At 47.1% G+C, this 27,500-nt stretch overlaps 2 protein-coding genes across 2 annotated transcripts in view; one reads left to right on the top strand and one right to left on the bottom strand.

The window, feature by feature from the left end:
• LOC128684571 (mucin-5B-like) overlaps positions 1-27,500 on the bottom strand; it is a 1,040,772-nt gene that overhangs the window by 526,135 nt on the left and 487,137 nt on the right. Inside the window, exon 2 of the mRNA XM_070095957.1 lies at positions 2,233-2,374. The gene's annotated coding sequence lies outside the window, so the exon portion shown is untranslated. The remainder of the gene's footprint in view (positions 1-2,232; positions 2,375-27,500) is intronic.
• LOC128684382 (uncharacterized) overlaps positions 1-27,500 on the top strand; it is a 620,161-nt gene that overhangs the window by 227,131 nt on the left and 365,530 nt on the right. The window lies entirely within an intron of this gene.

The following is a 27,500-nucleotide window of genomic DNA, read 5'->3' on the forward strand; positions in this document are numbered from 1 at the left end:
TGCAGGGAGCTGCTGGGTGTCGTAACAGGGAGGGAGTGGAGGGTGCGGCGGCGGCTTTGGTGGTTGGTATCAAACAGCAAGGTGGGCGCTGGGCGTGAACTGCTACAGCAGTAATTTAGCAGATGTGATGTAGAACAGCAACAACAGAATGTGAAGTATAAGGAACAACAGTTAGAGTCAGCAAAAACGGGAACAACAGAAGCGAGAGTAATAGCACCATGGTTCACAGAACCCAACAGGAGCAACAACAGAGGCGAGAATACCAGCGCCTTAGTTCAACCATTGCGCTGTTCAACCCATTCAATCCACTGGTACACATCACTGGAACAGCCTTGGCAACAGAGTGGTGGCCAACATTTCAACATAACTGACCAGTGAATCTCCTGTACATCACAACGGAAGAAGCCACTGTCTGCCACACACTCCAGTGTTCTCACTCAACCTCTCCAGCAGGAGTATACAAGTGCCTTCGAGTTGTATCTTCAGTATGACTTAACCAAAGGTGTACACAAAGCGAAGCGTGGTCCAGATACACGCTTTTACTGCTAAGTGTGTGTCGTTCGTTTATTTGAATCCAATAGTAGCAGAACACCGCCAGCAGCAGTAAGAACAGTTGAGGCAGCCGTAGGAACAGGAGCAGTAGCAATAGCAATAGGAACATCAGAAATAGTGGGAAGATCAGCAGTAGGAACATGAGCAGCAGTAGAGACAGCAACAGTAGGAGCAGAAGAGCAGTAGGCGTGGTAGCAGCAGTCCGTGAGGGAGGGAGGGAGGCTGGTGTTAGTCTCTCGGGTACACTTAAGATTACACGGGCCGGCCGCCTCGACTAAAAACCCGCCTCGTTCGTCTAGCATAAATTATTCAGGAGCGCAGCAGGTATAGCCAGATTCTTTATAATACCCAGGGGAACACCAGGCACTCCTGAGACCCATAACCCACCAGGGACACCCCCCACGGGAACACCTTCCCCTGGGGGGGGATGCCAACGGCATGTATGCAAAGCAACAAGAAGGATACAGGCTACGAGTGCCACTAGTGCCAGTACCCCAGGAGGGGGTGTAAAACAGTGGAAGGAATGAAGGGGGAGGAGAGGGAGAGACGAGCCACCAACAAGAGGCGTTTAAAGATTGAAGAGGTGGATGATAGCGAGCAAGCTACCATCTTTATGGCTATTCTTTATGGTTCAGACCACGGTAGCCTTGTACGTGGTCTACCCCCACCTCCCCTCGCTCACCCACACCCCACCCAAACCCACACTCACGCCCACCACTCGCCCACATCCAACATGCATTTTCCTCCCGCTCACAGCTAGTCCACGTTGAACCCACACAGTGGTTATTCTCACGCCAAGTCAGTAACAACAGTATATACTCACCCTGTAGAAGTCCTTACTAAAGAAACCAGCTTAAATCCTTTCCTGCTCCAATCACCACTGTGGCAAACATCCCAGTCACGGGTACACCACCATCATTTACCCACCTTCAACCCACTATCTCTTGCAGGGTGACGGGATACACAATTATGCCAACCGTTTTCTCGAAAAGCTGTTTCAAGTCACGAAAGTTGGAGCGAAATGTTTTCTCATTACAGGTGTGTGTCTAGCCACACCTGTGTGCTTGCGTGCGCGCGCGTGTGTGTGTGTGTGTGTGTGTGTGTGTGTGTGAGAGAGAGAGAGAGAGAGACTCCCTTCACAGTGAGTTAGCTCATAAGTCTGCCCTAGCGACAATGGCAGACTTAGATGGTATTACCACTCTCTTATCTATCTGCAACTACAGCAGCAGAGTTATGCTGGTGGTGTCCTAATCAACAGTGTTCAGTTTATTAGATAATTAACTAAACACTATAGTGGTTGCATAATCTGAGTCAGAGTCCAGCAATACATCACTGTGGTGTGGGAGGAATACTTGCAGGTGTCTGGCTGGCACCGCACGTCTTCTCACCTTGTAACTCCAACTTCTTGTTCCCCTTAAGGAGCTAAATATTATCTATATCTAATTGTTCTACACGAAGTTAAAATATTCATCCGTATCCACAAGTACTTAATAAAGCTTAAAAAGTTATCTATATTGATCTCCCTAAAGCAAAAAAAAAAAAGAAAAAAAAACTTTATCTACATGTTCATACCTTTTTATGATGATACATGTGATGATCATGTCTCGTCTCCTCACTGCAGTTTGTTAAACGTTGCACTTGAGTCTTATTTATACAAATAACATTAAGATAAATACTCACTTTACTGGCTGGCAGCAATAGCCTGGCTGACTAGACGCCCAGCACAGTAAGGCCTCCAGGTGTGGCTTTAAAACAAGAATAACACTGGAAAGCAGTCACAGGCATGTCACAAGCATCAACACACTCAAATCACTACAATGTTCTGCAAAGAGAAAAAAAAGACAGTTCGTAAATACTTGTAAAAGAATGTGTAAATAAAAGTCAGAAACCACATAGCATTAAGAAAGTGGATTCTTAACAAACATTAAGAATGAGAGTTCAGGACCAAGTCTCTTCATACTATACTTTTTTAATATAAACTATCCGATTTAGATTTTATTACAACCACAGTGAAGGAAAATAAAATTCTAAGTGCTTAAGTGATCTCTCACTCAGTTTTACAAGGAAGAGTAAAGACAATGAGTAAACATTGTTTTATGTACTGTAGAGATTCATTATACATAAGAACCTTAGATGACAGAGAGAGAAAGAGAGAGAGAGAGAGAGAGAGAGAGAGAGAGAGAGAGAGAGAGAGAGAGAGAGAGAGAGAGAGAGAGAGAGAGAGAGAGAGAGAGAGAGAGAGAGAGAGAGAGAGAGAGAGAGAGAGAGAGAGAGAGAGAGAGAGAGAGAGAGGTGGCATCACACACATGTAGCTGGGTTACAAGTTAACCCAGACTACATCAGGTGATTTCAGTGTCAACATGGGTGAAAATTCTCGCATTTTTCTTCAAATAATTATCAAAGCGTTTATTTTATAATCCTGAATTTACACTCAAACTGCAATCAGAACCATTTTTATATAGAACTCCGTCATATTTAGTCCAGTTATTGATTTACATGTAAAATACTTGCTGAAGTTTATACTAATCACTCTACAGGGTATTTAAAAGCTTTGACAGGTGATTCAACGTAACTTCAGGCTCCAGCTCTTGACTCCTCCTTGACGATGTGATTGACTCATCATACAAACTCTTGGAATATTACTGCTTTTCATTGTGGTTATATTACGTATTAAAATATCACCTGTTTCTTGTCATCTCAACAATTCCGTTTTGAAGACACAGTCCTGCTAAGCAGAAACAGTCATGTTAAGAGGTGACAATTACGTTTAGCGGTAACAATGGCTCTCAAATAATAGCTTTTAAACAAACAAGAGCTGTCAAACAAACAATATCTCTAACATGGGAGAACATGACAGCAGCTGCCATAATCCACCACAATGATGGGATTGTTGGGTGTGGTAGAACACCGAGCTACTGCCTCTTACCACGCACTCTACTACACTCACACACACACACATCTACTACACTCACACACACACACATTCACACACACACACATTCTCTCTCACACACACACACACACACACACACACACACACACACACACACACACACACACACACACACACACACACCTCAGAGTAGTCAGGAAGTGGAATAGTTTGGGAAGCGATGTAGTGGAGGCAGGATCCATACATAGCTTTAAGCAGAGGTATGGTAAAGCTCACGGTTCAGGGAGAGTGACCTAGTAGCGACCAGTGAAGAGGCGGGGCCAGGAGCTTGGACTCGACCCCTGCAACCTCAACTAGGTGAGTACAACTAGGTGAGTACTCACACACACACACACATCAACCACACTCAGACACACACACATGTACTACACACACACACACACATACACACACACACACACACACACACACACACACACACACACACACACACACACACACACACACACAGAACAGCATGCAGATGATCTAAGAGCCTGACAAAGGTCCCGGGGAGCGAGGTGTAACCGACATAATATATTCAGAAGGTCGCATGTGTGTACATTTACATAAATATGGTGCTAATGTAAGAACAGTGAGAATGATGTATATAACCTATACTAGATCCTTAACTGACTATGCTATGCCCATAGTAATATTAGTTAAGGGAAAAATGTCTTCGATCCTTATAGCTAATGCAAAATGAAGCCCTCAGAATTAATGTTGTGAAACCACCAAAGTTCTTAATGTAAGGAGCTCGCTGCTGCTAACATCACTGATAAGATAATTGGGTCTAATGCTTCACTTGACATTAAAAAGTTGAGAAATAAACCCGACAATGTTAGCACAATTCTTGTAAAATGTAGACAATATACACAAACTAAACTGCAGTGTGAAAACGTGCAATTATATTAAATTCTATAGACATTAAGTACTGTATCTCCATAAACAACGCATTTCACTCCTACCTTACAGTACCTCCCAAGAATCAACAGTAATCCATTTCTTAAATCAACTTCAAGACAATGATGGATCTAAGCGAGAGTCTACTGGCAGGGCTGCATCTACTCTTGTTAAATACTTAGATAAGAATCATAGCAACTATGTTGAGTTAGGCACTAGAATTAATAACTGGGCTTCTACATTATAAACTGCCTGAAATGCCTTCTTTGTAATTAATATTTTATAACATGTAAACAACACACGGTAACCTTTTACAAGGAAATAAACATTTGAATTTGAATTATTTGCCATCATAACGGCACTAAACATTAACTTATATCAATAAATCGGACTTCTTGATCATTGTTGACTCCGTCATCAATAAACGCGTAATTACTCTAGCCAAAAGTACAATACCGTTACTGGACAAATACACAAATAACAGGCATATATGAACTACCTGTGTATACTCTAGCCACTTATTTATTGTAAAAGCCAAGTAAAGATATTATGAAATCAGAAAGCTGATAAATTACCGTAATATAGTACTTTGAAACAAGAAGTTTAGTATAACCTTGATTTGTCTGAGTCAAACAGCAGGAATAATATTAGGAAAGAGGTAAATAATGACTCTGAATGACACAGGAATAAAGAGAGGAACCTGAGACTAGTTATCACTATGATAACATGAACGTAGATAAACACATACGGAGCAGCTTACAATGTTACAAAGACTGATGTAGTAACCAAGCTTAAGCTCAGTCACAAATACTTCTGGCAGTCTGGCAAATATACATTTGATAATCCAACTAAATGTAAAGTCTAGTCACTGTCTTGACCGCTATGTGCTTGACTCTCCATCTACTGTACTGCATAATATGTCAAGTTATCTTATTAATGAAATAAGATATCAGATATATTAAACAAATATCCTAATTTGGCTTACAACGGGTGGACATAATCTACAGATATCTGCATGAAAAATAACCAGAGGGGCAGTTGAATGATAACTCTAGCCCTTCGTGTTGCAATCAACGCATCATCAGGAACTTGCATTGTTGCAGAAATAGAGCAGGTAATCCGGGAAGATCCGTTCATGGGAACAGGGAACACCTCTCTCCAGGAAGACCTACAGCTATCATTTAACTCCTCATGTGGTTATTTTGCATCTTGTGTCGCTCATTCGCGATTATAAATAAATATATATATATATATATATATATATATATATATATATATATATATATATATATATATATATGTCGTGCCGAATAGGCAGAACTTGGGATCTTGGCTTAAATAGCAACGCTCATCTTGCCATATAGGACAAGCGAAAATTTGTGTATGCAATAATTTCGCCAAAATCATTCTGAACCTAACGAAAAAAATATATTTCACTGTGTTTGTTTAGTACTAAATTATTGTAAACAAATCTAAAATATATTTAGTTGGGTTAGGCTAAAATAAATTGTTCTTGTTGTAATAAGGTTAGGTAAGTTTTCTAAGATTCTTTTGGAGCACAATTATAGATTTTTACATCAACATTAATGAAAAAGATATATCTTTAAACGTATAAGAGAAAATTTCAGAAAGGACTTAATTTTAAATGAGTTCTTGCTAATTGACCAGTTTTACATATTCGGCACGACATATATATATATATATATATATATATATATATATATATATATATAGATATATATATATATATATATATATATATATATATATGTGTGTGTGTGTGTACTGCTGTTAATCCTTTTGGGGCCTTGTTCCTAGGCCTATTGTGTATCCATATGATCCTCCACTACCCTCCAGAGGATGGTTATGGGGTGCACAATGGATGGTTCCAATAAACTGCAAGTTTTCTAATTCAAATCTAACGTTACTGTGTTAGAATTTAGATTTCTGTAATGGAGCTAATGCAAGGCAAAACAAATTAACAAACAAATATTAAAGTAGAGTAAAGAATAGTTTTAGAAAGTTTGACTTTACTGCTGTAAACTCTTACTTATATTGTTTGTGTAGTGTTGCACTAGGCTGTGTTACACCAGGCTGTGTTACACCAGGCTGTGTTACACCAAGCTGTGTTACACCAGGCTGTGTTACACCAGGCTGTGTTACACCAGGCTGTGTTACACCAGGCTGTTACACCAGGCTGTTATACCAGGCTGTGTTACACCAGGCTGTGTTACACCAGGCTGTGTTACACCAGGCTGTGTTACACCAGGCTGTTACACCAGGCTGTGTTACACCAGGCTGTGTTACACCAGGCTGTTACACCAGGCTGTGTTACACCAGGCTGTGTTACACCAGGCTGTGTTACACCAGGCTGTGTTACACCAGGCTGTGTTACACCAGGCTGTTACACCAGGCTGTGTTACACCAGGCTGTGTTACACCAGGCTGTTATACCAGGCTGTTATACCAGGCTGTGTTACACCAGGCTGTTACCCCAGGCTGTTACCCCAGGCTGCTACATCAGGCTGCTACCCCAGGCTGTTACCCCAGGCTGTTACCCCAGGCTGTTGCCCCAGGCTGCTACACCAGGCTGCTACACCAGGCTGTTACACCAGGCTGTTGCACCAGGCTGTGTTACACCAGGCTGTGTTACACCAGGCTGTGTTACACCAGGCTGTTACACCAGGCTGTGTTACACCCTGTGTTACACCAGGCTGTTACACCAGGCTGTGTTACACCCTGTGTTACACCAGGCTGTTACACCAGGCTGTTATACCAGGCTGTGTTACACCAGGCTGTGTTACACCAGGCTGTGTTACACCAGGCTGTTACACCAGGCTGTGTTACACCAGGCTGTGTTACACCAGGCTGTGTTGCACCAGGCTGTGTTACACCAGGCTGTGTTACACCAGGCTGTGTTACACCAGGCTGTGTTACACCAGGCTGTTACACCAGGCTGTGTTACACCAGGCTGTTACACCAGGCTGTGTTACACCAGGCTGTGTTACACCAGGCTGTTACACCAGGCTGTGTTACACCAGGCTGTGTTACACCAGGCTGTTACACCAGGCTGTGTTACACCAGGCTGTGTTACACCAGGCTGTGTTACACCAGGCTGTGTTACACCAGGCTGTTATACCAGGCTGTGTTACACCAGGCTGTGTTACACCTGTTACACCAGGCTGTGTTACACCAGGCTGTGTTACACCAGGCTATTACACCAGACTGTTACACCAGGCTGCTACACCAAGCTGTTACACCTGGCTGCTACAATAGGCTGCTACCCCAGGCTGTTACACCAGGCTGCTATACCAGGTTGCTACACCAGGCTGTGTTACACCAGGCTGTGTTACACCAGGCTGTGTTACACCAGGCTGTGTTACACCAGGCTGTTACACCAGGCTGTGTTACACCAGGCTGTGTTACACCAGGCTGTGTTACACCAGGCTGTGTTACACCAGGCTGTTACACCAGGCTGTGTTACACCAGGCTGTGTTACACCAGGCTGTGTTACACCAGGCTGTGTTACACCAGGCTGTTACACCAGGCTGTGTTACACCAGGCTGTTATACCAGGCTGTGTTACACCAGGCTGTGTTACACCAGGCTGTTACACCAGGCTGTGTTACACCAGGCTGTTACACCAGGCTGTGTTACACCAGGCTGTGTTACACCAGGCTGTTACACCAGGCTGTGTTACACCAGGCTGTTATACCAGGCTGCGTTACACCAGGCTGTGTTACACCAGGCTGTGTTACACCAGGCTGTGTTACACCAGGTTGTGTTACACCAGGCTGTGTTACACCAGGCTGTGTTACACCAGGCTGCGTTACACCAGGTTGTGTTACACCAGGCTGTGTTACACCAGGCTGTGTTACACCAGGCTGTGTTACACCAGGCTGTGTTACACCAGGCTGTGTTACACCAGGTTGTGTTACACCAGGCTGTGTTACACCAGGCTGTGTTACACCAGGCTGTGTTACACCAGGCTGTTATACCAGGCTGTGTTACACCAGGCTGTTATACCAGGTTGTTATACCAGGCTGTGTTACACCAGGCTGTTATACCAGGCTGTGTTACACCAGGCTGTTACACCAGGCTGTGTTACACCAGGCTGTTACACCAGGCTGTGTTACACCAGGCTGTGTTACACCAGGCTGTGTTACACCAGACTGTGTTACACCAGGCTGTTATACCAGGCTGTGTTACACCGGCTGTGTTACACCAGACTGTTACACCAGGCTGTGTTACACCAGGCTGTGTTACACCAGGCTGTTACACCAAGCTGTGTTACACCAGGCTGTGTTACACCAGGCTGTTATATCAGGCTGTGTTACACCAGGCTGTGTTACACCAGGCTGTTATACCAGGCTGTGTTACACCAGGCTGTGTTACACCAGGCTGTTACACCAGGCTGTGTTACACCAGGCTGTGTTACACCAGGCTGTGTTACACCAGGCTGTTACACCAAGCTGTGTTACACCAGGCTGTGTTACACCAGGCTGTTATACCAGGCTGTGTTACACCAGGCTGTGTTACACCTGTTACACAAGGCTGTATTAAACTTGGCTGTTACACTAGGCTTTGCTACACCTGGCTGTGTTACACCAGGCTGTGTTACACAAGGCTGTGTTACACCAGGCTGTATTACACTTAGCTATGTTACACATGGTTGTGCTACACCTGGCTGTGCTACACCAGGTTATGTTACACCAAGCTGTGTTACACCAGGCTGTGTTACACCTGTGTTACACCAGGCTGTGTTACACCTGTGTTACACCAGGCTGTGTTACACCAGGCTGTGTTACACCTGTGTTACACCAGGCTGTATTGCATTTGGCTATGTTACACCTGGCTGTGCTACACCTGGCTGTGCTACACCTGACTGTGTTACACTTGCTACACCTAGTTATAATACACATGGGGAGGTGTACCTAGTGTGCGGGGGGGGGTGAAGAGGGGAGGGAACAGGTGTGGTGTTTTCACTTGCAGATGTTGGGAGTAAGTCAGTGTCGGAGCGGGGGTTCCTCAGGGGGTCGTTACCCCCTCCCTTACCCCCACCGATCCCTTCCTTCAACCCCTCCATCACATCTTCCTCACACTCCCTTCCCCCTCTTCCTCATATCCACCTTCCTTTGGCTCCTTCACACACCATTCTCTCTCTTCCCTCACACCTTTCTTACCTCCCCTCCATTATTTTATTGATAGAAAAACAGCACAGTGGTGGATTTAATATACTATGCAGTGTATACTACACTGTGACTTGATATACAAAGTGTATACAACACTGTGACGTTATATACACAGTGTATACAACACTGTGACGTTATATACACAGGTGAGACGCCTGGACACCAGAAACGTATTTGAGAGTACTACGTCAGCGCAGTGATCAGCTTTAACACCAGTGTAGTGAGAGCGGAAGTACCATAACCACTGAGGTACTGCACTGATGCACTGCTGACTGCCAGGGATGGTGACACTCAGAGATGACCACATCTAGAGTCTACACAACACCATCAAGGATGGTGACATTCAGTAGATCACATCTAGAGTCTACACAACACCATCAAGGATGGTGACATTCAGTAGACCACATCTAGAGTCTACACAACACCATCAAGGATGGTGGCATTCAGTAGACCACATCTAGAGTCTACACAACACCATCAAGGATGGTGACATTCAGTAGACCACATCTAGAGTCTACACAACACCATCAAGGATGGTGACATTCAGTAGATCACATCTAGAGTCTACACAACACCATCAAGGATGGTGACATTCAGTAGATCACATCTAGAGTCTACACAACACCATCAAGGATGGTGACATTCAGTAGACCACACCTAGAGTCTACACAACACCATCAAGGATGGTGACACTCAGAGATGACCACATCTAGAGTCTACACAACACCATCAAGGATGGTGACATTCAGTAGACCACACCTAGAGTCTACACAACACCATCAAGGATGGTGACATTCAGTAGACCACACCTAGAGTCTACACAACACCATCAAGGATGGTGACACTCAGAGATGACCACACCTTCAGTCTACGCTCACCAGCACCATCAACATAACAACTGTGACTGTAAGTCAACTAAACCTTCTGCCAGAAACCTTCTTGGACTTCTGGACATCAATATGACCTCTCATGCACTGTGCTTGCCACCGTGTCTGCCATTTTCCTAGTGTGCCACTTCCAGTGCCTGCCACCGTGCCTGCCAGTTCCCCTGAGTGGCGCTAAAATACACTCAGAGAAAAAAGGTAGCATGATTATTCTTAAAAAGTTGTGAAGTCCTCGTGGAAGTTAAACACTTGAAGATCTTCCATTTATAATACATGCCCCCGCGCCCCTCACTGCTGGGGAGGGGGGTCACCCTCACTGCTGGGGAGGGGGGTCACCCTCACTGCTGGGGAGGGGGGTCACCCTCACTGCTGGGGAGGGGGTTCACCCTCACTGCTGGGGAGGGGGTCACCCTCACTGCTGGGGAGGGGGTCACCCTCACTGCTGGGGAGGGGGTCACCCTCACGGCGGGGGAGGGGGTCACCCTCACTGCTGGGGAGGGGGGTCACCCTCACTGCTGGGGAGGGGGTCACCCTCACTGCTGGGGAGGGGGGTCACCCTCACTGCTGGGGAGGGGGGTCACCCTCACTGCTGGGGAGGGGGGTCACCCTCACTGCTGGGGAGGGGGTCACCCTCACTGCTGAGGAGGGGGTCACCCTCACTGCTGGAGAGGGGGTCACCCTTACTGCTGGGGAGGGGGGTCACCCTCACTGCTGGGGAGGGAGGTCACCCTCACTGCTGGGGAGGGGGTTACCCTCACTGCTGGGGAGGAGGGTCACCCTCACTGCTGGGGAGGGGGGTCACCCTCACTGCTGGGAAGGGGGGTCACCCTCACTGCTGGGGAGGGGGGTCACCCTCACTGCTGGGGAGGGGGTTACCCTCACTGCTGGGGAGGGGGGTCACCCTCACTGCTGGGAAGGGGGGTCACCCTCACTGCATGGGAGGGGGGTCACCCTCACTGCTGGGGAGGGGGGTCACCCTCACTGCTGGGGAGGGGGTCACCCTCACTGCTGGGGAGGGGGATCACCCTCACTGCTGGGGAGAAGGGTCACCCTCACTGCTGGGGAGGGGGTCACTCTCACTGCTGCGGAGGGGGGTCACCCTCACTGCTGGGGAGGGGGGTCACCCTCACTGCTGGGGAGGGGGGTCACCCTCACTGCTAGGGAGGGGGGTCACCCTCACTGCTGGGGAGGGGGGTTACCCTCACTCCTTGGGAGGGGGTCACCCTCACTGCTGGGGAGGGAGCTCACCCTCACTGCTGGGGAGGGGGTCACCCTCACTGCTGGGGAGGGGGTCACCTTCACTGCTGGGGAGGGGGGTCACCCTCACTGCTGGGGAGGGGGTCACCCTCACTGCTGGGGAGGGGGTCACCCTCACTGCTGGGGAGGGGGTCACCCTTACTGCTGGGGAGGAGGGTCACCCTCACTGTTGGGGAGGGGGTCACCCTCACTGCTTGGGAGGGGGGTCACCCTCACTGCTGGGGAGGGGGGTCACCCTCACTGCTGGGGAGGGAGGTCACCCTCACTGCTGGGGAGGGGGGTCACCCTCACTGCTGGGGAACGGGGTCACCCTCACTGCTGGGGAGGGAGTCACCCTCACTGCTGGGGAGGGGGGTCACCCTCACTGCTAGGGAGGGGGGTCATCCTCACTGCTGGGGAGAGGGGTCACCCTCACTTCTGGGGAGGGGGGTCACCCTCACTCCTGGGGAGGGGGTCACCCCTCACTGCTGGGGAGGGGGGTCACCCTCACTCCTGGGGAGGGGGTCACCCTCACTCCTGGGGAGGGGGGTCACCCTCACTCCTGGGGAGGGGGTCACCCCTCACTGCTGGGGAGAGGACGAGGGGACAGAGAGAGAGATATGTTATACATCTTGCTCTCATCTACAAACAGATCTAGGAGCTCTAGACTGCTGACTTATACAATGCTGCAACAGCAGTTAGACTACTGATTATACGATGGTGCAACAGAAGCAGTTTATAATCAGTTGTAGCAGTATCCTACTTGCAACAGCAGCATCCTACTAGCAGTAGTGCCAGCATCCTACTAGCAGTAGTGCCAGCATCCTACTAGCAGTAGTGCCAGCATCCTACTAGCAGTAGTGGCAGCATCCTACTAGCAGTAGTGCCAGCATCCTACTAGCAGTAGTGCCAGCATCCTACTAGCAGTAGTGCCAGCATCCTACTAGCAGTAGTGGCAGCATCCTACTAGCAGTAGTGCCAGCATCCTACTAGCAGTAGTGGCAGCATCCTACTAGCAGTAGTGGCAGCATCCTATTACTAGTAGTGGCAGCATCCTATTAGCAGTAGTGGCAGCATCCTACTAGTAGTGCAAGCATCCTACAAGCAGTAGTGCCAGCATCCTACTAGCAGTAGTGGCAGCATCCTACTAGCAGTAGTGGCAGCATCCTATTAGTAGTAGTGGCAGCATCCTACTAGCAGTAGTGGCAGCATCCTACTAGTAGTGCAAGCATCCTACTAGCAGTAGTGCCAGCGTCCTACTAGCAGTAGTGGCAGCATCCTACTAGCAGTAGTGGCAGCATCCTACTAGAAGTAGTGCCAGCATCCTACTAGAAGTAGTGCCAGCATCCTACTAGCAGTAGTGCCAGCATCCTACTAGCAGTAGTGCCAGCATCGTACTAGAAGTAGTGCCAGCATCCTACTAGCAGTAGTGCCAGCATCCTACTAGCAGTAGTGGCAGCATCCTACTAGCAGTAGTGGCAGCATCCTATTAGTAGTAGTGGCAGCATCCTACTAGCAGTAGTGGCAGCATCCTACTAGTAGTGCAAGCATCCTACAAGCAGTAGTGCCAGCATCCTACTAGCAGTAGTGGCAGCATCCTACTAGCAGTAGTGGCAGCATCCTACTAGAAGTAGTGCCAGCATCCTACTAGCAGTAGTGCCAGCATCCTACTAGCAGTAGTGCCAGCATCCTACTAGCAGTAGTGCCAGCATCCTACTAGCAGTAGTGGCAGCATCCTACTAGCAGTAATGGCAGCATCCTATTAGCAGTAGTAGCAGCATCCTACTAGCAGTAGTGGCAGCGTTCTACTAGCAGTAGTGCCAGCATCCTACTAGCAGTAGTGTCAGCATCCTACTAGCAGTAGTGGCAGGATCCTACTAGCAGTAGTGGCAGCATCCTACTAGCAGTAGTGCCAGCATCCTACTAGCAGTAGTGCCAGCATCCTACTAGCAGTAGTGGCAGCATCCTACTAGCAGTAGTGGCAGCATCCTACTAGCAGTAGTAGCAGCATCCTTCTAGCAGTAGTGGCAGCATCCTATTAGTAGAAGTGGCAGCATCCTACTAGCAGTAGTGGCAGCATCCTACTAGTAGTGCAAGCATCCTACTAGCAGTAGTGCCAGCATCCTACTAGCAGTAGTGGCAGCATCCTACTAGCAGTAGTGGCAGCATCCTATTAGTAGTAGTGGCAGCATCCTACTAGCAGTAGTGGCAGCATCCTACTAGTAGTGCAAGCATCCTACTAGCAGTAGTGCCAGCGTCCTACTAGCAGTAGTGGCAGCATCCTACTAGCAGTAGTGGCAGCATCCTACTAGAAGTAGTGCCAGCATCCTACTAGAAGTAGTGCCAGCATCCTACTAGCAGTAGTGCCAGCATCCTACTAGCAGTAGTGCCAGCATCCTACTAGCAGTAGTGCCAGCATCCTACTAGCAGTAGTGGCAGCATCCTACTAGCAGTAATGGCAGCATCCTATTAGCAGTAGTAGCAGCATCCTACTAGCAGTAGTGGCAGCGTTCTACTAGCAGTAGTGCCAGCATCCTACTAGCAGTAGTGCCACCATCCTACTAGCAGTAGTGTCAGCATCCTACTAGCAGTAGTGTCAGCATCCTACTAGCAGTAGTGGCAGCATCCTACTAGCAGTAGTGCCAGCATCCAACTAGCATGAGTAGCAGCATCCTTCTAGCAGTAGTGGCAGCATCCTACTAGCAGTAGTAGTAGCATCCTACCAGCAGTAGTAGCAGCATCCTACCAGCAGTAGCAGCATCCTACCAGCAGTAGTAGTAGCATCCTACCAGCAGTAGTAGCAGCATCCTACCAACAGTAGCAGCATCCTACCAGCAGTAGCAGCATCCTACCAGCAGTAGCAGCATCCTACCAGCAGCAGCAGCATCCTACCAGCAGTAGCAGCATCCTACCAACAGTAGCAGCATCCTACCAACAGTAGCAGCATCCTACCAGCAGTAGCAGCATCCTACCAACAGTAGCAGCATCCTACCAGCAGTAGCAGCATCCTACCAACAGTAGCAGCATCCTACCAACAGTAGCAGCATCCTACCAACAGTAGCAGCAGCAATACAAATAAAAACCACTATTTCCTACTCCTGTATTAAGACATGTCACATATCTGATACATTTGAAACACTCACACCTGCAGAGATACTTGAAACACTCACACCTGCAGAGATACTTGAAACACTCACACCTGCAGAGATACTTGAAACACTCACACCTGCAGAGATACTTGAAACACTCACACCTGCAGAGTTACTTGAAACACTCACACCTGCAGAGTTACTTGAAACACTCACACCTGCAGAGTTACTTGAAACACTCACACCTGCAGAGATACTTGAAACACTCACACCTGCAGAGATACTTGAAACACTCACACCTGCAGAGATACTTGAAACACTCACACCTGCAGAGATACTTGAAACACTCACACCTGCAGAGATACTTGAAACACTCACACCTGCAGAGATACTTGAAACACTCACACCTGCAGAGTTACTTGAAACACTCACACCTGCAGAGTTACTTGAAACACTCACACCTGCAGAGTTACTTGAAACACTCACACCTGCAGAGATACTTGAAACACTCACACCTGCAGAGATACTTGAAACACTCACACCTGCAGAGATACTTGAAACACTCACACCTGCAGAGATACTTGAAACACTCACACCTGCAGAGTTACTTGAAACACTCACACCTGCAGAGTTACTTGAAACACTCACACCTGCAGAGATACTTGAAACACTCACACCTGCAGAGATACTTGAAACACTCACACCTGCAGAGATACTTGAAACACTCACACCTGCAGAGATACTTGAAACACTCACACCTGCAGAGATACTTGAAACACTCACACCTGCAGAGTTACTTGAAACACTCACACCTGCAGAGATACTTGAAACACTCACACCTGCAGAGATACTTGAAACACTCACACCTGCAGAGATACTTGAAACACTCACACCTGCAGAGATACTTGAAACACTGACACCTGCAGAGTTACTTGAAACACTCACACCTGCAGAGATACTTGAAACACTCACACCTGCAGAGATACTTGAAACACTCACACCTGCAGAGATACTTGAAACACTCACACCTGCAGAGATACTTGAAACACTCACACCTGCAGAGTTACTTGAAACACTCACACCTGCAGAGATACTTGAAACACTCACACCTGCAGAGATACTTGAAACACTCACCTGCAGAGTTACTTGAAACACTCACACCTGCAGAGTTACTTGAAACACTCACACCTGTAGAGATACTTGAAACACTCACACCTGCAGAGATACTTGAAACACTCACACCTGCAGAGTTACTTGAAACACTCACACCTGCAGAGTTACTTGAAACACTCACACCTGCAGAGATACTTGAAACACTCACACCTGCAGAGATACTTGAAACACTCACACCTGCAGAGATACTTGAAACACTCACACCTGCAGAGATACTTGAAACACTCACACCTGCAGAGTTACTTGAAGCACTCACACGTTGAGAGCTACTTGAAGCACTCACACCTGCAGGGCAATCTGAAACACTCACACCTGCAGAGCTACCTAAAGCACTCACACCTGCAGAGTTACTTGAAACACTCACACCTGCAGAGATACTTGAAACACTCACACCTGCAGAGATACTTGAAACACTCACACCTGCAGAGTTACTTGAAACACTCACACCTGCAGAGATACTTGAAACACTCACACCTGCAGAGTTACTTGAAACACTCACACCTGCAGAGTTACTTGAAACACTCACACCTGCAGAGATACTTGAAACACTCACACCTGCAGAGATACTTGAAACACTCACACCTGCAGAGTTACTTGAAACACTCACACATGCAGAGATACTTGAAACACTCACACCTGCAGAGATACTTGAAACACTCACACCTGCAGAGATACTTGAAGCACTCACACCTGCAGAGCTACCTGAAGCACTCACACCTGCAGAGCTACTTGAAGCACTCACACGTTGAGAGCTACTTGAAGCACTCACACCTGCAGGGCAATCTGAAACACTCACACCTGCAGAGCTACCTAAAGCACTCACACCTGCAGAGCTACTTGAAGCACTCACACCTGCAGGGCAATCTGAATCACGCACACCTGCAGAGCTACCTAAAGCACTCACACCTGTAGAGCTACCTGAAGCACTCACACCTGCAGAGCTACCTGAAGTACTCACACTTGCAGAGCTATCTGAATCACTCACACCTGCAGAGCTACTTAAAGCACTCACACCTGCAGAGCTACCGGAAGCACTCACGCCTGCAGAGCTACCTGAAGCACTCACACCTGCAGAGCTACTTAAAGCACTCACACCCGCAGAGCTACCTGAAGTACTCACACTTGCAGAGCTACCTGAAGCACTCACACGTGCAGAACTACTTGAAGCACTCACACCTGCAGAGGTACTTGAAGCACTCACACCTGCAGAGGTACTTGAAGCACTCACACCTGCAGAGTTACCTGAAGCACTCATACCTGCAGATCTACCCGAAGCACTCACACTTGCAGAGCTATCTGAAGCACTCACACCTGCAGAAGTACTTGAAGCACTCACACCTGCAGAGGTACTTGAAGCACTCACACCTGCAGAGCTACCTGAAGCACTCACACTTGCAGAGCTATCTGAAGCACTCACACCTGCAGAACTACTTGAAGCACTCACACCTGCAGAGGTACTTGAATCACTCACACCTGCAGAGGTACCTGAAGCACTCACACCTGCAGAGCTACTTGAAGTACTCACACTTGGTGAGCTACCTGAAGCACTCACACCTGCAGAGCTACCTGAAGCACTCACACCTGCAGAGCTACCTGAAACACTCATGCCTGCAGAGGTACCTGAAGCACTCACACCTGCAGAGCTACTTGAAGCACTCACACTTGCTGAGCTACCTGAAGCACTGACACCTGCAGAGCTACCTGAAGCACTCACACCTGCAGAGCTACTTGAAGCACTGACACCTGCAGAGCTACCTGAAGCACTCTCACCTGCAGAGCTACTTGAAGCACTCACACTTGCAGAGGTACCTGAAGCACTCACGCCTGCAGAGCTACCTGAAGAACTCACACCTGCAGAGCTACTTCAAGCACTCACACTTCCAGAGCTACCTGAAGCACTCACACCTGCAGAGCTACTTGAAGAACTCACACCTGCAGAGCTTCCTGAAGCACTCTCACCTGCAGAGCTACTTTATGTACTCACACCTGCAAATCTACCTGAAACACTCACACCTGCAGAGCTACTTGAAGAACTCACACCTGCAGAGCTACCTGAAGCACTCACGCCTGCAGAGCTACCTGAAGCACTCACACCTGCAGAGCTACTTGAAGCACTCACACCCGCAGAGCTACCTGAAGTACTCACACCTGCAGAGCTACTTGAAGCACTCGCACTTGCAGAGCTACCTGAAGCACTCACGCCTGCAGAGCTACTTGAAGCACTCACACCCGCAGAGCTACCTGAAGCACTCATGCCTGAAGAGCTACCTGAAGCACTCACACCTGCAGAGCTACCTGAAGCACTCACGCCTGCAGAGTTACCTGAAGCACTCACACCTGCAGAGCTACCTGAAGCACTCACACCTGCAGAGCTACCTGAAGCACTCTCACCTGCAGAGCTACCTGAAGCACTCACACCTGCAGAGGTACTTGAAGCACTCACACTTGCAGAGCTACCTGAAGCACTCACACCTGCAGAGCTACTTCAAGCACTCACACTTCCAGAGCTACCTGAAGCACTCACACCTGCAGAGCTACTTGAAGAACTCACACCTGCAGAGCTACCTGAAGCACTCTCACCTGCAGAGCTACTTTATGTACTCACACCTGCAAATCTACCTGAAGCACTCACACCTGCAAAGCTACTTGAAGCACTCACACTTGCAGAGCTACCTGAAGCACTCAAGCCTGCGGAGCTACCTGAAGCACTCACAGCTGCAGAGCTTCCTGAACCACTCACACCTGTAGAGCTACCTGAAGCACTCACGCCTGCAGAGCTACCTGAAGCACTCACCCCTGCAGAGCTACCTGAAGCACTCACGCCTGCAGAACTACCTGAAGCATTCACACCTACAGAGCTACCTGAAGCACTCACACCTGCAGAGATACTTAAAGCACTCACACCTGCAGAGCTACCTGAAGCACTCACAGCTGCAGAGCTACCTGAAGCACTCACACCTGCAGAGCTACCTGAAGCACTCACAGCTGCAGAGCTTCCTGAACCACTCACACCTGTAGAGCTACCTGAAGCACTCACGCCTGCAGAGCTACCTGAAGCACTCACCCCTGCAGAGCTACCTGAAGCACTCACGCCTGCAGAACTACCTGAAGCATTCACACCTACAGAGCTACCTGAAGCACTCACACCTGCAGAGATACTTAAAGCACTCACACCTGCAGAGCTACCTGAAGCACTCACACCTGCAGAGCTACCTGAAGCACTCACACCTGCAGAGCTACCTAAGCACTCACACCTGTAGAGCTACCTGAAGCACTCACGCCTGCAGAGCTACCTGAAGCACTCACACCTGCAGAGCTACCTGAAGCACTCACACCTGCAGAGCTACCTAAGCAATCACACCAGTCGAGCTACCTGAAGCACTCACACCTGCAGAGCTACCTGAAGCACACACCTGCAGAGCTACCTGAAGCACTCACACCTGCAGAGCTACCTGAAGCACTCACACCTGCAGAGCTACCTGAAGCACTCACACCTGCAGAGCTACCTGAAGCACTCACACCTGCAGAGCTACCTGAAGCACTCACACCTGCAGAGCTACCTGAAGCACTCACACCTGCAGAGCTACCTGAAGCACTCACACCTGCAGAGCTACCTGAGGCACTCACACCTGCAGAGCTACCTGAAGCACTCACACCTGCAGAGCTACCTGAAGCACTCACACCTGCAGAGCTACTTCAAATACAAAGTGATACAACTGCAAGAGGCAGGAGCCACTTGTTCTCAAGCCACGTTGCTCTGGGATATACAATTACTGCCATTCCCCGTGACTGGCAATGTTGCTTCTTAAGACTCTTACAAAGATCTTGATAATGTGGGACGTTAGGGCTATCGGTCGATAGTTCTTTTCTTTTTGCAATTGCTTTGCTGCCACCTTTGTGGAATGTGGCTGTATCAGTGATTGTTAATGACTGTGGGATAACCCGTGTTCGGTCTCCTTTTCCATATAATATTAAAGGTTTCTTGCAGTTTTTGATGTATGTGGAGTTGGAGGAGTCTGAGCCTAGAGGTAATCTATCGCTTCTTGCAAGTCAAGCAAGAGGCGTATCGGAAATTTCAGAGATGTGCGTAGCTTTTTGCTTTTTTTCTGTGTCGTCAGTCGTCAAACTGTAGTGACTCACTGAACACCGAGTAGTATTGTGACTTAAATATTTCACTTCTTTGTTGTCGCCAGTGAAGAGCCAGTGTCTACTTTAATTAATGGCGTGATACTAGTTGTTTTGGTCCTGCATTCTGAATGTAAGGAAGAGTATTTTGAATTTCTTTCAATTTCACTTCTGGCTTTTTTCTTCCTTTATCTTTCCTGGATTCTGAATGATGCGTTGGATAGAATTTAAGGTTCTCAATTTCTGTAATTGCTGTGAATTGTCGTTTAGAAAATCTGCAACCTTTGAGAATTTCTGCGCAACTCTATCTTTCAACCTGCATCTTCTCCTCCAACCTGGTGGAGAAGATAAACTCAGAGTACTGGATCAGGTCCACGTTAAGCATATCGTCTGCCCAGCATATTTCAGTAAGATCACGATTTATTTGATCTCAGTTGAAGTTAAATTTGTTGAAGATTCCCTCATTATTTGGTGTATTTTGTTGATTAGAGTCAGCGAGTATGTTGGTCTAAATTTTTGTTAGATTGTGGTATGAGTTTACTGTCTTCGATATTACTGTGTTTCGTATCAGGTCTTCGTTACTAGTGAATACAAGATTAAGAGTATTTTCCATATCCTAAGGCGAATTTTTTGCAGTCTTGGTAGTTCGGTTGAGTGATTATTATTATTATCCAAACAAAATTCTAAACCTATTAAGGTCTTCAGTTAAGTGGGACTTCTTTAAACCGGCACATTCTTCCATTTTAGGAGATATCTTCACAAAAATTTCATTTCACCTGTGTATAGGACAGTTCATCCTGAGAGATGGTAATTCCCAGGTAATAATAACTGCAGCTCCGTTAGAAGGAAACCTTTGAAGCTGCCGCAGCTGATGAACCTTTAATGAAATACTTGACGATATCCTCACTACCTTACTGAAGTCTCCCAGCTCAGGCTGACACTAATGAAGTCTCCCAGCTCAGGCTGACACTAATGATGTCTCCCAGCTCAGGCTGACACTAATTAAGTATGTGCCCATCCTGTGTGGTGGAATATGACAGAAGAAACCCATCCTGTGTGATGGACTATGAGAGGCAAACACCATCCTGTGTGGACTATGAGAGGCAAACACCATCCTGTGTGATGGCCTATGAGAGGCAAACACCATCCTGTGTGATGCACTATGAGAGGCAAACACCATCCTGTGTGATGCACTATGAGAGGCAAACACCATCCTGTGTGATGCACTATGAGAGGCAAACACCATCCTGTGTGATGCACTATGAGAGGCAAACACCATCCTGTGTGATGCACTATGAGAGGCAAACACCATCCTGTGTGATGCACTATGAGAGGCAAACACCATCCTGTGTGATGGACTATGAGAGGCAAACACCATCCTGTGTGATGCACTATGAGAGGCTGTTACAAAAAACGCGATTCTAAAAGCTTAGAGATCTCCAGTGAATACTAGAAAGGACTGCCCTTCTAGCATACAGCCTGTTACTGGGTTTTCGTAACAAGTAGTCAGTATCCTTGTCCAATTATCCATTAGAATTCAGTATGATTCAATAGTGCTTCAGGATTACAACTGGTAGGCTACTAACTAGAGAAATTAAAATTTAATAAATTTATTAAGTCTAGAGGTATATCATCAAATTAAATTAAATCAATCACTTCAAACAAATTAATAATAATCACTTCTCTTGAGTACAGTATTATTGTGCTGAAAGCACATATCGCATTTATAATTCTTAAGTACCGTCTGGTACATTAACATTTAATAAGATATTACAAATATGTACAAGTAAGTGTGTATGTGTGTAAGTGCTCTAAGTAGTTCGCTATGTCTCAAGACTCGACTAGACTTAAACAAGTGACTGACAAAGTCCTCAAATAAACTAAGTTCTTGACCAACTGGCAAACAGAACAGTCTGCTTGAACAATAAAACGACTGATAAGCCGAACAGCAATATAACAAGCAACTGCGACACAGAATCAGGAACAAGGAGATAATATAACGACACTAAGTAGGGAGCATCTGCAGATCCTCCACAAAAGTCACAAAACTCCCATACTACTGAATCTAAGTTCAGCATAAGAAAATCCCCGACTGTGATAATACACAGATACCAGTACAAGTTAGGTCAGAAGCTACAGCTCAGGACCTGAGTTGCTCAGAGTGTCTATGCGACACACAACCTCAGTACAACGTCGAAAATCACCAAGTCTGTACAATGTTCTGTGAACAGAGTTCTACAGAACTAACAAGAATAATGAGACAGACAATCTGTCCAACCACCAAGAGAGTCTAGACCAGACTGAATACTTCAGGCGAGGTGAGGACACCCCCCCTCGATCACGTGATAGCTTCATGGACAGCTGCAGCTCAGAAACAGAAGCCGGCAGAATAACGAGCCACAAGCGATAATTACAGTAGTTAGACAATCAAGACTTGAACTGAGCACATAATATGTTACATCCTACCTAACCAAAGGAAGCTATGTCAAATAACAATATAAAGCAATACATTTAGCTATTATCGCAAATATAAGCAATATAAAATTATATGAAAAGATAATAATTATATATATACATAATAATCATTGCAACCCATTCAGGAGTTGCAACAGAGGCAAACACTATCCTGTGTGGACTATGAGAGGCAAACAACATCCTGTGTGGACTATGAGAGGCAAACACCATCCTGTGTGATGGCCCATGAGAGGCAAACACCATCCTGTGTGATGGCCCATGAGAGGCAAACACCATCCTGTGTGGACTATGAGAGGCAAACAACATCCTGTGTGGACTATGAGAGGCAAACACCATCCTGTGTGATGGACTATGAGAGGCAAACACCATCCTGTGTGGACTATGAGAGGCAAACACCATCCTGTGTGATGGACTATGAGAGGCAAACACCATCCTGTGTGATGGACTATGAGAGGCAAACACCATCCTGTGTGGACTATGACAGACAAACACCATCCTGTGTGATGGCCCATGAGAGGCAAACACCATCCTGTGTGATGGCCCATGAGAGGCAAACACCATCCTGTGTGGACTATGAGAGGCAAACACCATCCTGTGTGATGGACTATGAGAGGCAAACACCATCCTGTGTGATGGACTATGAGAGGCAAACACCATCCTGTGTGATGGACTATGAGAGGCAAACACCATCCTGTGTAATGGACTATGAGAGGCAAACACCATCCTGTGTGATGGACTATGAGAGGCAAACACCATCCTGTGTGATGGACTATGAGAGGCAAACACCATCCTGTGTGATGGACTATGAGAGGCAAACACCATCCTGTGTGGTGGACTATGAGAGGCAAACACCATCCTGTGTGATGGACTATGAGAGGCAAACACCATCCTGTGTGATGGACTATGAGAGGCAAACACCATCCTGTGTGATGGACTATGAGAGGCAAACACCATCCTGTGTGATGGACTATGAGAGGCAAACACCATCCTGTGTGATGGCCCATGAGAGGCAAACACCATCCTGTGTGATGGCCCATGAGAGGCAAACACCATCCTGTGTGGACTATGAGAGGCAAACAACATCCTGTGTGGACTATGAGTGGCAAACACCATCCTGTGTGATGGACTATGAGAGGCAAACACCATCCTGTGTGGACTATGAGAGGCAAACACCATCCTGTGTGATGGACTATGAGAGGCAAACACCATCCTGTGTGATGGACTATGAGAGGCAAACACCATCCTGTGTGGACTATGACAGGCAAACACCATCCTGTGTGATGGACTATGACAGGCAAACACCATCCTGTGTGATGGACTATGAGAGGCAAACACCATCCTGTGTGATGGACTATGAGAGGCAAACACCATCCTGTGTGGACTATGACAGGCAAACACCATCCTGTGTGATGGCCCATGAGAGGCAAACACCATCCTGTGTGGACTATGAGAGGCAAACACCATCCTGTGTGATGGACTATGAGAGGCAAACACCATCCTGTGTGATGGACTATGAGAGGCAAACACAATCCTGTGTGATGGACTATGAGAGGCAAACACCATCCTGTGTGATGGACTATGAGAGGCAAACACCATCCTGTGTGATGGACTATGAGAGGCAAACACCATCCTGTGTGATGGACTATGAGAGGCAAACACCATCCTGTGTGATGGACTATGAGAGGCAAACACCATCCTGTGTGATGGACTATGAGAGGCAAACACCATCCTGTGTGATGGACTATGAGAGGCAAACACCATCCTGTGTGATGGACTATGAGAGGCAAACACCATCCTGTGTGGTGGACTATGAGAGGCAAACACCATCCTGTGTGATGGACTATGAGAGGCAAACACCATCCTGTGTGATGGACTATGAGAGGCAAACACCATCCTGTGTGATGGACTATGAGAGGCAAACACCATCCTGTGTGGACTATGAGAGGCAAACACCATCCTGTGTGATGGACTATGAGAGGCAAACACCATCCTGTGTGATGGACTATGAGAGGCAAACACCATCCTGTGTGATGGACTATGAGAGGCAAACACCATCCTGTGTGATGGATTATGAGAGGCAAACACCACCCTGTGTGATGGACTATGAGAGGCAAACACCATCCTGTGTGATGGACTATGAGAGGCAAACACCATCCTGTGTGATGGACTATGACAGACAAACACCATCCTGTGTGGACTATGAGAGGCAAACACCACCCTGTGTGATGGACTATGAGAGGCAAACACCATCCTTTGTGATGGACTATGAGAGGCAAACACCATCCTGTGTGATGGACTATGACAGGAAAACATAACTATTATAGCCATCATGTAATTATCACACACTCGTAGAATAAGATTGAATCCTTCTGCTCATGTAACCAGTTTTACTAAATTACAAAAACGATCCTCCCTCACGTCCTCTCTTCTTCCTTCTCTCCGTCGCTTCCTTCCCTCTTCTCTCTCTCCCTCCCTCCAAGTATGTAAACAGAGTTGTCAAGGGTATCGCCTCTCTCTTTCTCCATCAATTTTGAGTATACGTAGCACTTTATCCTCCATATAGCCTAGGCAAAGGGAGCTCTTCATCCTTCCTCCTCCTACCTAAGGTGTAGGCAGCATCTGTTCCTAATAAGCAGCATATCTTCCTTCCTTCCTTCACGCATCCTGGGCTCAGGCAGTACCTTTCCTCTCTACTTTTCTCTAATTATCTTAGGTACCTCTTTCTTCCTCCCTCCATCTAAGTACCGTAGATTCAGGCATCACCTGTGTAGTGGGTGCAGGTGTGGGTGAATGGAGCCCCTGGGTGCAGGTGTGGGTGAGTGGGGCCCCTGGGCGCAGGTGCGAGTGAGTGGGGCCCCTGGGTGCAGTACCGCTCTAGACACGTTTTAATTTGGCCAGGATGGCTCTTGGAGGATGGGGACCACCAGCAGTAAAATCTGGCCTTCCAAACTATGTGGTCGAGTGCTCACTTTGCTCCTACTATGATTGGCCGAGAGGCGGGGGAAAGGGGGAGGAACAGTGGGGAGGTGCGGTGGGGAGGGGCATTGGGGAGGGGTATTGGGGAGTGGTTTAAGTGGAGGGCAAGGGAGAAAGGCAATGAGGGCAGCCTGCCCTCCGCTAAGTTTTTATTTACTCATTATAAACAGTTATTTCAATACTTGTGTGAAAATAATAACTTACAGACATGAATACAATACATAAGTACTTATAAAAAGCTAAACATTACAGCAGGTCTAATGGTTTAAGTTGGAGTTGCCTAGCATGGACCAGTAGGTCTATTGGTATAAACCTTGGTAATTAATAACGACAAATGATTTAAGAAAACACGTAAGCAAACGTGGTCTTGGGACCACAATGAAGGTCCCAGAACCTTCGTCTAATAAACAGGTCTTAATGTTTACTCACATGTTTTCTAAAGCCATTTGTCGCTATCAAACACCAGGAGACCTACTGGCCCATGTTAGGCAGGTCCAACTCACACCCACACCCGTCCAGCCTATATTTAAAGCTACCACCTTAAGTTCTGAGCCACAATGACGCTATCCGGGAGTCTCTTCCATTCATCTACAAGTCTATTGCTAAGCCAGTATTATCCTATCCGAATGTAAATTTGTTGAGATAGAATCCACTGAACAAATTTATTCGCAGCATCAAAAGTCGGGATTTTCAACAGGGAGTAAGTGCGCTCTTCCATTGACAGCACTTACTCCCCCAGACATATGTTGACTTATGTCTGGTGTCTGGGCTAGTATGTTGCATGTTGACTCATGCTTCGTGTCTGAGCTAGTATGTTGCATGCTGACTTATGTTTCGTGTCTGGGCTAGTATGTTGCATGTTGACTTATGTCTGGTGTCTGGGCTAGTATGTTGCATGTTGACTTATGTTTCGTGTCTGGGCTAGAATGTTGCATGTTGACTTATGTTTCGTGTCTGGGCTAGTATGTTGCATGTTGACTTATGTCTGGTGTCTGGGCTAGTATGTTGCATGTTGACTTATGTCTGGTGTCTGGGCTAGTATGTTGCATGTTGACTCAAGTTTCGAGTCTGAGCTAGTATGTTGCATGCTGACTTATGTTTCGTGTCTGAGCTAGTATGTTGCATGTTGACTTATGTTTCGTGTCTGGGCTAGTATGTTGCATGTTGACTTATGTCTGGGCTAGTATGTTGCATGTTGACTTATGTCTGGTGTCTGGGCTAGAATGTTGCATGTTGACTTATGTATCGTGTCTGGGCTAGTATGTTGCATGTTGACTTATGTCTGGTGTCTGGGCTAGTATGTTGCATGTTGACTTATGTCTGGTGTCTGGGCTAGAATGTTGCATGTTGACTTATGTCTGGTGTCTGGGCTAGTATGTTGCATGTTGACTTATGTCTGGTGTCTGGGCTAGTATGTTGCATGTTGACTTATGTCTGGTGTCTGGGCTAGAATGTTGCATGTTGACTTATATTTCGTGTCTGGGCTAGTATGTTGCATGTTGACTTATGTCTGGTGTCTGGGCTAGAATGTTGCATGTTGACTTATGTTTCGTGTCTTGGCTAGTATGTTGCATGTTGACTTGTCTGATGTCTGGGCTAGTATGTTGCATGTTGACTTATGTCTGGTGTCTGGGCTAGTATGTTGCATGTTGACTTATGTCTGGTGTCTGGGCTAGAATGTTGCATGTTGACTTATGTATCGTGTCTGGGCTAGTATGTTGCATGTTGACTTATGTCTGGTGTCTGGGCTAGTATGTTGCATGTTGACTTATGTCTGGTGTCTGGGCTAGTATGTTGCATGTTGACTTATGTCTGGTGTCTGGGCTAGTATGTTGCATGTTGACTTATGTCTGGTGTCTGGGCTAGAATGTTGCATGTTGACTTATATTTCGTGTCTGGGCTAGTATGTTGCATGTTGACTTATGTCTGGTGTCTGGGCTAGAATGTTGCATGTTGACTTATGTT

Source organism: Cherax quadricarinatus, chromosome 4, assembly GCF_038502225.1.
Source record: "Cherax quadricarinatus isolate ZL_2023a chromosome 4, ASM3850222v1, whole genome shotgun sequence".
NCBI classification, from domain to species: Eukaryota; Metazoa; Arthropoda; class Malacostraca; order Decapoda; family Parastacidae; genus Cherax; species Cherax quadricarinatus.